This window comes from Pongo pygmaeus, chromosome 7 (genome assembly GCF_028885625.2).
Source record: "Pongo pygmaeus isolate AG05252 chromosome 7, NHGRI_mPonPyg2-v2.0_pri, whole genome shotgun sequence".
Taxonomy (NCBI): domain Eukaryota; kingdom Metazoa; phylum Chordata; class Mammalia; order Primates; family Hominidae; genus Pongo; species Pongo pygmaeus.
The window spans coordinates 102,179,866-102,194,811 of record NC_072380.2 but is presented as its reverse complement, the minus strand read 5'-3'; the positions used below and the strand labels follow the sequence as shown (position 1 = coordinate 102,194,811).

Here is a 14,946-nt window from a genome sequence, read left to right as displayed (position 1 = left end):
ATATGTATTTTTAAAAGTAGCGTTTTTTAAAAGAAAATAATTAAGAAAAGCAATGTGTCATACTTATCCTTTTTTATTAATGTCCTTCTCAGAATCAACAAAATAGTCTATTATAATTATTGTGTATTGTAAATTTTGTATATTATATATTTTAAATATTGACATTTTAAAATCTTGACATTAGACTGGGTGTGGTGGCTCACGCCTGTAATCCCAACACTTTGGGAGGCCAAGGCTGGTGGATCACCTGAGGTCAGGAGTTTGACACCAGCCTGGCCAACATGATGAAACCCCGTCTTGATAAGAACTACAAAAAATTAGTCAGGCACACTGTAGTCCCAGCTACTCAGGAGGCTAAGGTGGGAGAATTGCTTGAACCCATGAGGCAGAGATTTCAATGAGCTAAGATGGCACCACTGCACTCCAGCCTGGATAACAGAATGAGACCCTGTCTCAAAAAAAAAAAAATTGACATTAAAAAATATTACTCTTTTGTAACGTTTCTAATTAACTCAAAGTACAATATTAAATTGATACCTATCATCATTTGCTTTGCAAATACATTATTTATTATAAACAGATATCTAAAATTTGCCTTTAAAACTTCAGCCAAAAAAACAAAGGAGGAATAGATGAAATAATATTGGCAAAATACTAGTAATTGTTAAAGCCAGGTGGTAGGGGTTTACTATATCATTCTGTATTTTTGTGTATGTTTGAAATTTTCCATAATAAAAGTGTTTTTATATATGGATGAACAATTTCCCCTTTAACAGTCCTAATTACTACATAATTCCTTCTCTTTGAACTCAGATTTTCATTCTACTCTCCTTTTATACTTTTATCTTAATGTAGTTTTTAAGCTTGAAAATGTTATTTTTATCACCCTATCATACTTTTCTGTAACAATAATATCCATATTAATTGAATTATAAAACGACATTTTGTGATCCTAAAGCTCTGAGTGTTAAAGTTTCTTTCTCCAGTTTTCAATGAAACAATACATTGGTACATAAAAGAAGTATAGTACATAAAATGTGTGCAATTATTAGAAACAAAAGCTAAATTTTTATTGGAATTGTACCCTTAAGGAGATGGGTGGATCTATTTTTTTTAATTTCAAATTAGGATAATTTTGTCTTGATGAATATTACTAGCTGCTAGAATGAGACAAGGTTCAGCATAAATTCCATTCTTACTTTTTAATATGCATATTTTACATCCTGAGAAACTGTGCTTACATAAATAAGTAGATACAAATGTAAAAAGTTTTGTTGTAGCCATGTCATTTTGAAGTCTTTCCAAGTTATGCATCAAAAAGAAAACCCACATAATGACTTATTATTAAGTAATTTTTTTCTCACAACTCTAACATGTAGTTTTAAAAAAAGGAAAAAGTTATTTTTAATATATGTTAGCTGATGTAATGGATTATGTCCTCCTCCAGTTCTGCTGAAAGCAAAGAATTGGAAAACCCAGCCAGGCATGGTGGCTCATGCCTGTAATCTCAGAACCTTGGGAGGCTGAGGTGGGTGGATCACTTGAGGTCAGGTGTTTGAAATCAGCCTGGCCAACATGGTGAAACCCTGTCTCTACTAAAAATACAAAACTTAGGTGTGCTCACTTCAACCCAGGAGGTGGAGGTTGCATTGAGCTGAGATTGTGCCACTGCACTCCAGCCTGGGTGACAGAGTGAGACTCTGTTTAAAAAAAAAAAAAAGGGAATTGGAAAACCCCTCACTTGCAAAAATTATTGTTACCCTGTCGTTAGAATAATTCACTTTCTCAACGCCAAATTTACTACTTCAGATTTGCCCTTCGTTTTGTACGCTGGAGGTGTTTATACTTGAAGCATTATAGTAAAGTTCAGGATGATTGAGAAATTTGCCTTTCTTTTGTAATGAGGGAGATGAGCCATGGTAAAGATCTCTTGGGAAAGAGTTCACATGAAGATAAAGTCAAGATCTGGCAAATGATTCCCTTGAAATAGCTGTGACTTTCCATCTTACTCTTTTTGTCTTAAAGTGATTTTTTTTATACAAAAAGTTGCAAAAGTAATACAGACTGCTTGGGGAAAAAAAGGTCAACTGAAATAGATATTTATAATGTCATTTCCTAGGCCAGGTGCCATGGCTTACATCTGTAATCCCCACACTTTGGGAGGCCGAGGCGGGCAGAACACTTGAGCCCAGAAGTTCGAGACCAGCCCAGCCAATATGGCAAAACCCTCTCTACGAAAAAACACAAAATTTAACTGGGTAACTACAGGCGTGAAACACCACACCTGGCTACTTGAGAGGCTGTGGCTGGAGGATTGCTTGAGCCCGGGAGGTCAAGGCTACAGTGAGCCAGGATCTCACGACTGCACTACAGCCCAGGCAACAGAGTGAGACCCTGTCTAAGAAATGAAAATAATAATATATCTCTACCCCCAAATATGAATTTAAGTTTAAAGATTGCTCAATTAGAGATTGGGTCAAAGAGGCTAGTCAAAAATAAGAGGCAAACCAAATATAAAATTCAAAGATGTAAAAGGAAGAACAGAGGACCAGCTTTAACCATGAATACAGGAGAAAGTTCTTCGAAGTATGATGTGAGTTGACAGGGAAAAGTCCCCAAATATTTTTTATCCTTAAAAAAATTGAGCTAAGTTCTAAGTGTCCATGTTGGGGGTTAGACAGCTTATTCCAAGTGGCTAGGTGGGAGTAGAAGATGCAACTGTGAATGAAGTGAGCAAATACTGTAGAAGCGAGCCAAGGCCAAGGTGAAAACAGCAAATAGGTGGAGCGTTCACAGGTTACGCAAAATCAAAGGGAGCCAAAAGTGAATTATCAAACTGAGGCTACTGAACCGAGAAGCTGGGGCATAGAGAATTGACAGGCGCAAGTGAATTGGGAACAAATAGGAAATGAATGGGAATTCCAGTGGGTAATTTATCTTCTAGAATCTGAGTACTTGTCTAAACTCTGGAGATCTCACAGATACTTATTTGTATCTTGTTTTCATGAGTGGCCTGGGCTATGGCACATGGATAGTTTGTCCTGACATAAAGTGCTTCGGTAGAAGAATCCTAACAAGAGTTTTATCCCTTTGGTTTAAAGGATGTGAACAGAATTCTGTTAAAGTGTAAATGTGCCTGAAATAATGAGTTATCAGATCCACAGCAAGAGTGACACAGAAGCCTTAAAACTAAATGTATAGTGGTGTTTCTATCATTTGTAAAAACTTATTGTATAATTAAAACTGATTGAAATTTATTATATATAAATTACAATTCAATAATTTCAATGAAAAAATCAGGTAAACAGAAGATAGCATCTTCAGATGGGAAGAATTTTAACTGTGAGACAATTGGACTACATAGTTTGCAACTCTGTCTCCTTAACTTGATCTTCTTGAGATTTTTCTCAAATCAATTTCTATCCATGCAACACATTTAGGAATGTACTTTTCTCACTTTTAAAAATGTTTCTGTCAGGCCGGGCATGGTGACTTATGCCTGTAATCCCAGCACTTTGCGAGAGTGAGATAGGCCGGTCACTTGAGCCCAGGAGTTCAAGACCAGCCTGAGAACATGGCAAAACACAGTCTCTACGAAAAAAAAAAATGCAAAAATTAGCAAGGCGCGGTGGCACCTGCCTGTAGTCCTAGATACTCAGGAGGGTGATGCAAGAGTATTGCTTAAGCCTGGGTGGTCAAGGCTGCAGTTAGCTGAGATTGTGCCACTGCATTCCAACCTGGGTAACAGAGCAAAACCCTGTCTCAAAAAATATATAATAAAAAATAAAATAATAAAAGTGTTTATCTTTTTTACTTAAAAATATTTTTATGATGATGCAAATAGTTGAAAATTACTAAATTTTACCAAAATTATGATGTTTCTTTACTTTTCCCTGCAACTTTCCTTCCTTAGATGTAACCTTTTTTTTTTCTTTTTCTTTAATTTTTTTTTTTGTTTTTTTTTTTTAAAAATACAGACAGGGTCTCACTATGTTGCCCAGGCTGGTCCTGAACTCCTGAGCTCAAGTGATTATCCTGCCTCAGCCTCCCAAAGTGCTAGGATTACAAGCGTGAGCCACCACACCCAGCCAGATGTGACCATTTTTAACAATTCAGTTTCTAGCCTGCTATACCTTTCATTGTAAAATATAGACATATGTTATTTTTGTTAACCATATTGTATCATAACTAATACATTATGCTGCAGCTTGCTTTTTTATTCAGTAACATATCACAGATATCCTTCCACTACTTGTACATCTACTTCATTATTTTAAAAGTGTGAATTATATTCTAATGAATGTGCCACAATTTAATCAGTCCCCAACTGATTAAATTTGTTCTAATTCTTTATAATTTCAACACTGCTGTTAAGAATATTCTCGAACATACGGCTGGGCGCAGTGGCTCATGCCTGTAATCCCTGCACTTTGGGAGGCCGACGGAGGTGGATCACCTGAGGCCAGGAGTTCCAGACCAGCCTGGCGAACATGGCGAAACCCCTACTCTACTAAAAATACAAAAATTAGCCGGGTTTTGTGGCGTATGCCTGTAATCCCAGCCACTCGAGAGACACGAGAATTGCTCGGACCCGGGAGATGGAGGTTGAGTTAGCCAAGATCGTGCCACTGTACTCCAGCCTGGGCGACAGAACGAGACTTTGTCTCAAAAAAAAAAAAATTATCAAACATACATCCTGGCCCACTTGGGTGAATATTTCTATAGGAGACATACTAAGAAATAGTCCCGATAGGCCAAAAGGTATGTGTATCTTGACTTTTTAAAATAGGTGCTATTTTATAGTCCCAAAAATAGTAATAAATATTTTTATAGGTACTAATTCTCAAATCCTGTCCTCCATTGTGATGTTTCGAATTTTTGTCTATCTCATAAATAAAAATGGTATCTTTTTTTTTTTTTTTTTTTGAGGCGGAGTCTCTGTCGCCCATGCTGGAGTGCAGTGGCGCGATCTTGGCTCATTGCAAGCTCCGCCTCCCGGGTTCCCGCCATTCTCCTGCCTCAGCCTCCGGAGCAGCTGGGACTGCAGGCGCCCGCCACCACGCCCGGCTTTTTTTTGTGTGTGTTTAGTAGAGACGGGGTTTCACCGTGTTAGCCAGGATGGTGTCGATCTCCTGACCTCGTGATCCGCCCGCCTCGGCCTCCCAAAGTGCGGGATTACAGGCGTGAGCCACCGTGCCCGGCCAAAAATGGTATCTTACTTCAATTTGCAGTTCCCCATTCACTCGTAAGATAACGTGTTTTTAAATATTTACTTAAATATTTATTAGCAATTTGTATTTATGTTCCTAGACTTGCCTGGTCATATCTATGACTATCATTAGCCTTGTCTGTGGGAGTGATTTGTTTATAAGGGATATGAATCATTTGTCTTATATGTTGGAAGTATTTTCTTTAGGTCTTGTGTCTGTAATTTGGAGATCAGAATTTTGTTTGGGTACAGAGGAGAGTTAGTATTTAGTTACAAATTGGGAATGTAATGATTAAAATAAACTGTAAAATGCTTCAAAGTCAGAGAGACCTAAATTTGAAACCTCTCTGCCATTGACTGCCGCTGTGATTTCACTCTAAATACTTGGCCAGAGATTTAGTTTCATCTTCTGTAAACTAGGGATAATAATACCCACTGCATGAAATTTTTATTTGATAGGATGTGTGTATTTGGCCTGGTTCTATAGATACTTAATAAACGAAAGCTTAAATTATTTTATTCTATATTTTTATTATTATATTCTCTAGATCCTCCAGATCTTGCTTCATCTTAATTTAAATCCAGCTGTTGTTCTGACAATTAAAGAAACACAGTTTTAGAAAAACTGTGATGTATTAGTTGTGAAGGGGATGAGAGTGAATCTGTTATAAGTTTTCCTTTACTATAAATATCTTTTAAAAGGCAGACTGTTTTTTGTGTGTGTATGTGTGTTTTTTTTTTTTTGAGACAGAATCTCACTCTGTTGCCCAGGATGGAGTGCAGTGGCGCGATCTTGGCCCACTGCAATCTTTGCCTCCCAAATTCAAGCGTTTCTCCTGCCTCAGCCTCCCAAATAGCTGGGACTACAGGCGTGCACCACCACACCCAGCTAACTTTTTTGTATTTTTAATAGAGGCAGGGTTTCACCATGTTGGTCAGGCTGGTCTCAAACACCTGACGTTAAATGATCCGCCCAGCTCGGCCTCCCAAAGTGCTGGGGTTACAGGCGTAAGCCACTGCACCTGGCAAAACGGCAAACTATTTTAATGTCAAAATATTTCATGTTTAACTATTACCTCAATAATATTATATTTTAATACTACTACTACAGCATTAAGAAGCACATTATCATCAACAAATATTTCTTATGCACCTAATTTGCACAAGGTGAAAGATGTGTGGAAATTTATATTTAAGTAGTCTTTCATAAATATAAATGCTTTAATAAGTTTTTAAATTTTATTTTATTTCCTAATATATTCTATATGTAATATAGAATTTTAAAATATTTTAATATAATTTAAAAATGTTTAACTGTTTGGCCACCATCACACTTTGCTGGTTTGTAAATTTATGTAACACCTGTGAAGAGCAATTCGGCAATTCAGTGAGTGTGCTTTGTTGGATCTAAAACGTCATTGATCTTGTAGGGGCAGCAAAATTCCACCTCCATCTTCTTAGGGTCCCAGCTGAGTCCAAGAATTAAATTGACATAAGACAGATCAATAGGAGAAAAGCATACAAAATTATTTAATACAAGTTTTAGGTGGCACTGGAGGTATCATAAAGAAACAAAGACCAGAAGAAACACAGTCACTTACTAATGGATAAAGAACAGTAAGTTATGAAGAAGCTATAAATTATTTGGGGAGATAGAAGAGTTAGTTTATCAAGTTATGTGTAAACTTTTCTTGGTCTTGACTTCTTATCCTTGAGGATAAAGATGTTGCATCTTTCACATGGGAATCTCATCTGCTGCTTTTAAGAAACAGCACAAAGGTCAGAGTACAGCTACTGTTTTTCCAGTGCCTTTAACTTAAATAGTCAGTATTTTAACTCCATTGTCCTCCATCGGGAACTTCCCTAGAAGTTTCATATATTAAAAGCTGAGCTGTGAAGAGAAAAATCAAGTGAGTAGCAAAATATCTGCAAAGGGAGAGAAGAACATTAATTGGAACAAGCAGAAGATAACAATTGTAAGTATATTGTCCCAAATCATAATGGATCAGTCTTAGTTACGAGAATAGTTCAGTCCAGTTAAGCAGTTGTATCTCATATTAGGAGGCAATGTTGTAGGTGGGCTCCCATCTAAGTTAGACCTCTAGATGTTGTAAGCAAACAAGTGCTATATAAGAGGCATTTCTTTGGGGGAAAAAAAAAAGGAAAAAGTATAATAGTTGGAGCGAGTTGTAAACCCAATTTTTTAGTCCAGTGGGCAGTCAGTTGAGAAGATGTTTAGATGTGGGGCTCTTAAGCATCTTTAGATAGAGGAGTGAGTACAAGTAGTGGCAATTGTGATGAATTTCCTGGTTTGTAGTCTGAATATCTCTGGTAATGCCATTGGGTGTGCTGATGAACTTTCTAAGTGATCTATATAGCAGCAGGCATGAAAGTTGTTCACACATGATCTCATAGAATGATTTCTCTGAAGTTTATATTAGGTTGTCCAGTTTCAGCTTTCAGGGTCTTAGGAAAAGGGCAATTTTAATTTTTTAGAGATTTCAAGTCAGAAGGATGGGAGAAATTTGGAAATATTAATTTGGAGAGTTGTCAAATATTAGAGGAAACTAGAAGAATTCATGATCTAGTAATATGAGTATTTTGGAAATAGTCATATTGATAACATAATAAATATAGCTCAAAGAAGGGTTAAATATAATCTCTTATGTAACAGTGCATCCCATGTACATTTAGCATCCCAAATAAGCCTAATTAGTTTAGGATCTCTCTTTTTATAAGGAGAGAGGATAAATGCTTTTCAGACATTTCAGGATCCCATTTTGAACATTTCTGGTTGGGTGCAGTGGCTCAGGCCTGTAATCCCAGCACTTTGGGAGGCTGAGGCAGGTGGATCACTTCAGGTCAGGAGTTCGAGACCACCCTGGCCAATATGGTGAAACCCCGTCTATACTAAGATACAAAAATTAGCTGGGTGTGGTGGTGGACATTTGTAATCTCAGCTACTTGGGAGGCTGAGGCAGGAGAATCCTTAAACCCGGAGGCAGAGGTTGCAGTGAGCTGAGATTGCGCCACTGCACTCTAGCCTGGGCGATAGAGCGAGACTCCCTCTCAAAAAAGAAAAGAAAAATTTGATTTCAGAAAGTTGTCAAAAATGTTAAAATGTTTAAACACTTGATTAAAGAGGATCGCAATTAACTGTGAAACCATACCAGAGTAACAAAAGATTTTAAAGGCAAATATGGAAACTTAGAAAAGGTTGTAGGGAAAAGCTTAGCTTCTTTAACAGGGCTCAGTTTTTTAAAATTATTGAGACCTGATAAAAGACAACATGAAGCACAAGAAATTATTCTGGTAAAACACAAAATCTTTGTTTTCTAGGCAAATTATTTAAAAGGTAAAGTAAAATGGTTTTATAGTTTTCTTATCAACGTCAGACTAATCTCCAAGAAAACTTTGTTCTTTTAATAGAGAAGACCAAATTCTAGTTTTGCGTCAGTTTACTCCTTATATTAAGGCTTATTCTAAAAAACCATGTAGTAAATTCATTCAGTTTACTCAGCTTGATTATATAAGATTTCCTCTTTTGTTCTCTTTTTGACTTTCTGTATCGTTTCAGTTTTTATCCTTTATTCATTGATTCTTTCTGAAACAACCTTTGAAATACCTCTAAACTAAAACAAAATTACTCTTTCCATAACAAAAATACATCTTTCATATCTTATAACTTTTCTTACCAAAAATCTTATTTTCCTTGTGTACTTTGTATACAGAGTTGTTTCCCCTATTATTTCTAGTAATTTTGAGTATATACATTAATTAGATTCTTAACTCCTAATGACTTCGGTTTCTGGTGAGAACTCGGAAGCAAGCATTGTCTTTCATAAATCAGTGAATACATTATTTCTTAATTTCTGGAAATATATGCTATCTTATAGCACAATTTGTCAATGTGGCACAGGACATGTTTATTAATAGACCCAAATATTTTTTGTTCCTCTGTAACAATAAGTCAAACATAAACAAGCTTAAACTTATTTTCAGCAATTAATGTTTGAGTATTATATTTTATTTGGAAATGACCTAGACATTCCATGAATATCCATCATTTCAGTTAATATAACTGAAGGTTTTAAGTCACCAAAAAGATTCTGGAAACTATGTTTAGATAGACATACCTGATAAAACATATCAGTGTTGAAAAGTTTATTTATAAACTGTTATTCTATTTACATTAACATTTATTAGTTTACTTTGTTTTAACAATTATACTTGAATTGTTCATGAAAACTTTGTGAGACATTACATCTCATCATTAACTTATCGTTTTGCTGACCATTTTTATCCATATCTATATATATTAGGCAAGTATTAAACACTATCGAAGTAAAGCACCTACAAAGTTAAACATTCAGCCCTTCCTTTTTCTCTTTTACTGTCGTGCTTGACATACATTAGGTAATTTACTTTTATTGTACATTTTATTCTTAGATTGAATTTATAATTTTACAATCTTAAACATATGTAAGATTTTTGATTAGTAAATCCAAGTAGAATAAGTTGTATGCATTATATTTAATGTTGACAATTCTGAAGGTATGCCTGCTTTAATTAAACCACTAACCTTAAACTAGCTTTTTTTTAACCCAAGGATTATCTCAGATCACATGACCTTAAAGAACATTTAAGTTAGTTTTTATTTGTCCTGGGATAATACTTTATTTATGTAAGCACTTATTTTCTTGCTTTAAACCATATCTTCCCATAGGTATCAATAGGACAGTTTTGGTGGTTTTTTGTTTCTAGAATGAGAGCTATCCATAAAAATACTTTTAGTTAAGAAAAAGCAAATCTACTACATAATCTAATTATACCTACTTTAATTTTGACTAAAAACCAATAAGTTTTTTTTTTTTGGCTTAAAATCAGTAAGTCTTTTCATCCTAGATGCAAGAGTGTGTTCCAAAGAGGGTGCAAAAGATGCAGTCCACCTCAAGATCCAAAGTTACTCCCAAAAATAACCTAAGAAAGCCAAGACCTCCATTGTTAACAAGGCATGGAAGGTTGAGACAGTTAAGACAGATTCCCCTGAGAGATGGCATTGTCAGTCACAGTAAGAGACACTTTGTGTTTTTGACTCCTAGCCAGCGGGCTAGCTGAGCTGCCTGATGCAAGCCTAACAACTTGCACCCCCAATGGCTGGCAGAGACCAGAGATAATATTTTCACTAGTCACAAAGCTGAGCTCTCAAGACATAAAAGAAAATAAAAGGAGAATCTTACTGTGAATTTGCTCCTTATAACAAATAATACAAAAGAGAAACAAGGAAAACAAAAACCATTCCTGAAAGTGTGGATCAGTGACCAAGCAGTAGCCAGATCCAAATTCAAAAGGGTCACAATTCAGAGAACCAGTTGTTACATTTTTCTTTTGCCAATCTGAATTTGGAAAGGAAGGAATAAGGAAAATTTTTTTGTCTTCGTCTCTCAACCAGACACTATAGACAGAGACCCAGGATAACTGACTTTGTTAAGAATTCCTGCCTTCTGCCAGCTTTTGTCAGTTCTCCCAGGATCACCTCCTCAGGCTCCAGAACAAGTGGAGCAACCCAGTCTTTGATTGTTTGAGATGGGGTCTTGCCTTGTTGCCCAGACTGCTTTTGATCTCCCAGGCTTAAATGATCCTCCCACCTCAGCCTCCTAAGTAGGCATTCCCATCTTTTAGATTCCCATCTTTATTCTAAGAAACTGTGGAGATGGAAAAACTCTACCTCCATCCTCTTAGGATCCTGGCTGAGTCTGAAAATTAAATTGACATAAGATACATCAATAGAAGAAAAGCACACAAATTATTTAATACAAGTTTTATATTGCACTGGCATCTTCATAAAGACATGAAGACCTAAAGAATCAGTTAAGTGTCAGTTACTTACATACTGAATTGGACAAAGAATAATTGTGAAGATGCAACTAAGTTATGTGGGGAGCTTAAAAGATAAGAATTATTTTAATAGGTCTGTATATAGTTCTCTTGGTCTTGACTTCTTGTCCTTGAGGATAAGGATGTTGCATCCTTCACATGGGAATTTCATCTTCTGCGTTTAAGAAACAGCACAGAGTTCGGAGTGATCTTTTTGCACCTGCTGTTTTTTCTTTTTTTTTTTGAGACGGAGTCTCTTTCACCCAGGCCGGACTGCAGTGGCACTATCTTGGCTCACTGCAAGCTCCACCTCCCGGGTTCATGCCATTCTCCTGCCTCAGCCTCCTGAGTAGCTGGGATTACAAGCGCCCGCCACTGCGCCCGGCTAATTTTTTGTATTTTTTAGTAGAGACGGGGTTTCACCGTGTTAGCCAAGATGGTCTCGATCTCCTGACCTCGTGATCCACCTGCCTCAGCCTCCCAAAGTGCTGGGATTACAGGAGTGAGCCACCGCGCCCAGCCACACCTGCTGTTTTTTCAAATGCCTTTCATCTAAATAGTCAATAGTCAGAATGTCATATTTTTTTAACTCCTTCAATTTTAAGATGCAACTTTAATCACTAAGGAAGAAATAAAGCTGCCTATACTTTAACACAATGATTTCTTATCATTTATAATATTTGTTTTATACTTAGTTATTTTAGAATTCTTTAGAGATGAATTTTTATTATTTATATTTCTAATGCATGTATAAAAAGAAAAATACAAGCAAACCACTTTATATTCAGAATCCAAATCGCCGTGTTACTCTTTTACTTGGAGTTGTTTATGTCCACATTTCTTTACATAATTTTGTCTCCTGTGCTATCAAGGTTAAAATGTTATGTCTTTCTTTCAGTGGGAGTGGCTAAATCCCAGTAGGTAAATTTTGAAACGTGTGTTCTTGATCTTGCCAGAAGGATGTCAATAGAAATTTCCCAGGAAATAGCCAAGACTGTTATTTTTTCTTCAAATGATCCCTTTTAGAGCTTGTGAACCAAAATGTGGAGGGGTACTGTGATCCAGTTGTTGCTACCAGGTGTACCCACTGAGTTGACACACACGAAGGCAATGAAAACTACTGCCTAGCCAAAAGTGAAATTTGACTTCATGGGTTGTATGTTGCATTACAAATTCAGAGATTTAAAAATTTTTTAAAATGTGCATCATAGAACTAATGAAATATAGTTTGTAATGTTGAATAAAATTTTAAATGATTTATATATTTTGATCCTCTTGCTACCAACCATCTTTGCTAAAACAAAAGATTGTCAGAAACAATCTTTTTTTCAATATAATTGTAGTAACAATGTTACTTATATTTGAAAAGAATATATTCTGTATGTCTGACTATAGGAGAATGGTTAAATAAGATGGGGCAGATTCACACAGAATGCAAAACAAGTGTACAGATTTGTATGGTTTCAATTATATGTGTTAAAAAATGCCGAAGCCTTATGTTTGAAAAAAAGATATGAAGAAAACACATCAACATGTTACCTTTATTTGTGTTTGGCATGGTTTAGTATTTGTTTTTGCTCTTTACCTTTCAGTATATTTTAAAATTTTCTTTTTAATTTTTTTAATTTCTAAAAGCATATACTACTTATATTGTTGATTTAATATTTTTGATGTTGTATTGTTATTATTAATGAAAACCACAACCCCATATCATATAATACAGTTTTAGTTATCTAGATTTTCCATTGTTATCATATGCTGCAGGAATTTAAAAACCTTGTAGATAGGAAAATATTTGTCAGGATGTTTAATATGTGTATTCCTTTCCAAGATCTTTAGCTGGCTACAAAGTGTAATTCTTTCAGAAACTTAGAATGTAACATTTCAGTCTGAAAACATCATTGCAGATTAATTAGTTCAACTACCTTTTTAATTCCAAGCATTCTTCTGTCTCTCCATGATTTAGAAATAGCAAGGCATGTTACTAAAGTATCCCCTGCTTAGTCCTGTGAATGCGTAAACGATACAGGCTTATCTAAAATAAATTTTGTCTTTAACTTTCCAATGACATTTTCATTAGCTCAGTTCTAGTAACTTCTCTGTTAACAGTATCACCTTTCTTGTGTATAACCCTAGATTATATTTTGCAAAACAGTAACCATGTGTTTCAGAGAATTCTGATTTCAAATCAGTTATTTTATCCCCATAAGTACATTAATCTCATTTTGTGCCTTGTAAATTCCAAATCCAAAAGTCATTGAAAGGGAAAGAAATATGAGGTTTGCTTTGAAATCAAGATAGCTAAATTTCTATCCTGGCTTTGGGGAATGAGGCAGTTTTATGAATTTTAAGGGTTTTAGCAACGTCCATATTCAAACACAGATATGGAAACACATATCCAAGTTTAAGAAAATGTTTCTTTTATTTACACTCTATTATTCACATTAATCTTGCCTCCCATAGTATCTGAAATAACTAAACAATAGTATTTTTCATGTATATTCAGTTACGGAAAGGATGTCAGAATCCATGTGGTATTGGGATATGGGATCATTTGACTTTGTCATCTTACCTTTGTCGTATTATCTAGCAGTGCTACTGGGAAAGTTAGTTATATTCTCCCAAACTTGGCTTCCTCAGTTGTAAAATAGTAAAATAATATTTACCAGAGCAAATAACAGGCCTTTGGGTGGATCACTGCAATTTCCCTCAACTACAGCTTGAAAAAACATTTTCTCTTTATAGTCTTATCAATTCATATTCTTTTGTTATTTCACCTCTGATCTAGAAATGCTGGAGAGGGTACAGTCCTTCCAGGCCTTGTGATTCTTCACAGTGTGCTGTATTACATAACAGAAACATGCCTCATGAGTAAGATAAAGGTTTCCAAACTGGTTTTGCCAAGAAAGTGTTTGGGGATACTTTGTGTGTGCCATTTGTAGTTGCAGATACTGCAAAGTCAAAAACACTTGTAAACATAGTGGTCAGGGCACTGTCTTGACGCTGAGAATAGCTGTAGGGAGATTCTTCATAGCCATAACTCAGCATGTATTGCTGCCTTTAAATGTGTAAGAAGTGAGTATAACCCCTAGATAACTAACATCTTATACATTGAGCTTAGGAGTGAAAGTTGTAATAGCTTGCCAAGCTCACTCAGTGGAAATAAAATTATACTATGTAGTTTTCTTTTAACCTGTGTTTTTCTTTGATGGAAATACGAACTTTCCCCAGATGTGCCAATGCCAACAATAGAATGAAAAAGTAGCCAGGACAAGCTGCTGATGAATAATGTTTTGGGTCATAAGGAGTGTCAGAAATCACTCTGATGTCTCTCCATCTATTAGATAAGCCACTGAAAGCTATACTTTACCCAACTCAAATCATTTCCAGTAGAAAATATTTTAGAAGTGGGAAAAGAAAATGCTTGGTTTTGCAAAATAGTTTACTTTTAAATCTTATTTTAGGTGTTGATTGACCTTGGCTTCAGGATTCACATGAATCCACTTTTATTTCAAAGTGTTTCATGCATCTCCTCCAGCACCCCCCAACCGCTAAAAAAAAAAGTTAAGAAACACTGGTCCCATCTGAATAGGGGCACCCTGTCTGACTGGGAGTTGATTTTCCAAGTCAGCAGAACTGAGGGCAATTATCTGGAAGCGATGCTGCCTGCATTGGCAGCCTGTACCGAGAGGGCTGGACCCATTTCAGAGTCTGATTATACCAAAGACAAAGAATTGTTGGCATCATCAGTTCCCTGAACAAGCAACAAGTGGGCATTCCATTCCAGGGTGGACCGAGTGACCTCATGATCCTTCCCTAACTGTGAGAAAGTTACTTGTAGCTCAGCTATTAGGAAACAA

The 14,946-nt window shown here is 35.9% G+C and overlaps 1 long non-coding RNA gene across 2 annotated transcripts in view; it reads left to right on the top strand.

The window, feature by feature from the left end:
• The first annotated feature begins 5,031 nt into the window (after window positions 1-5,031).
• LOC134740021 (uncharacterized) overlaps window positions 5,032-14,946 on the top strand; it is a 48,337-nt gene continuing 38,422 nt past the window's right edge. Inside the window, exon 1 of one of the 2 annotated variants that reach the window (XR_010127254.1) lies at window positions 5,032-5,210. This is a non-coding gene — a long non-coding RNA (uncharacterized LOC134740021). Of the gene's footprint in view, window positions 5,246-14,946 lie in introns of both variants that reach the window. The other variant, XR_010127255.1, reaches the window with a different exon arrangement.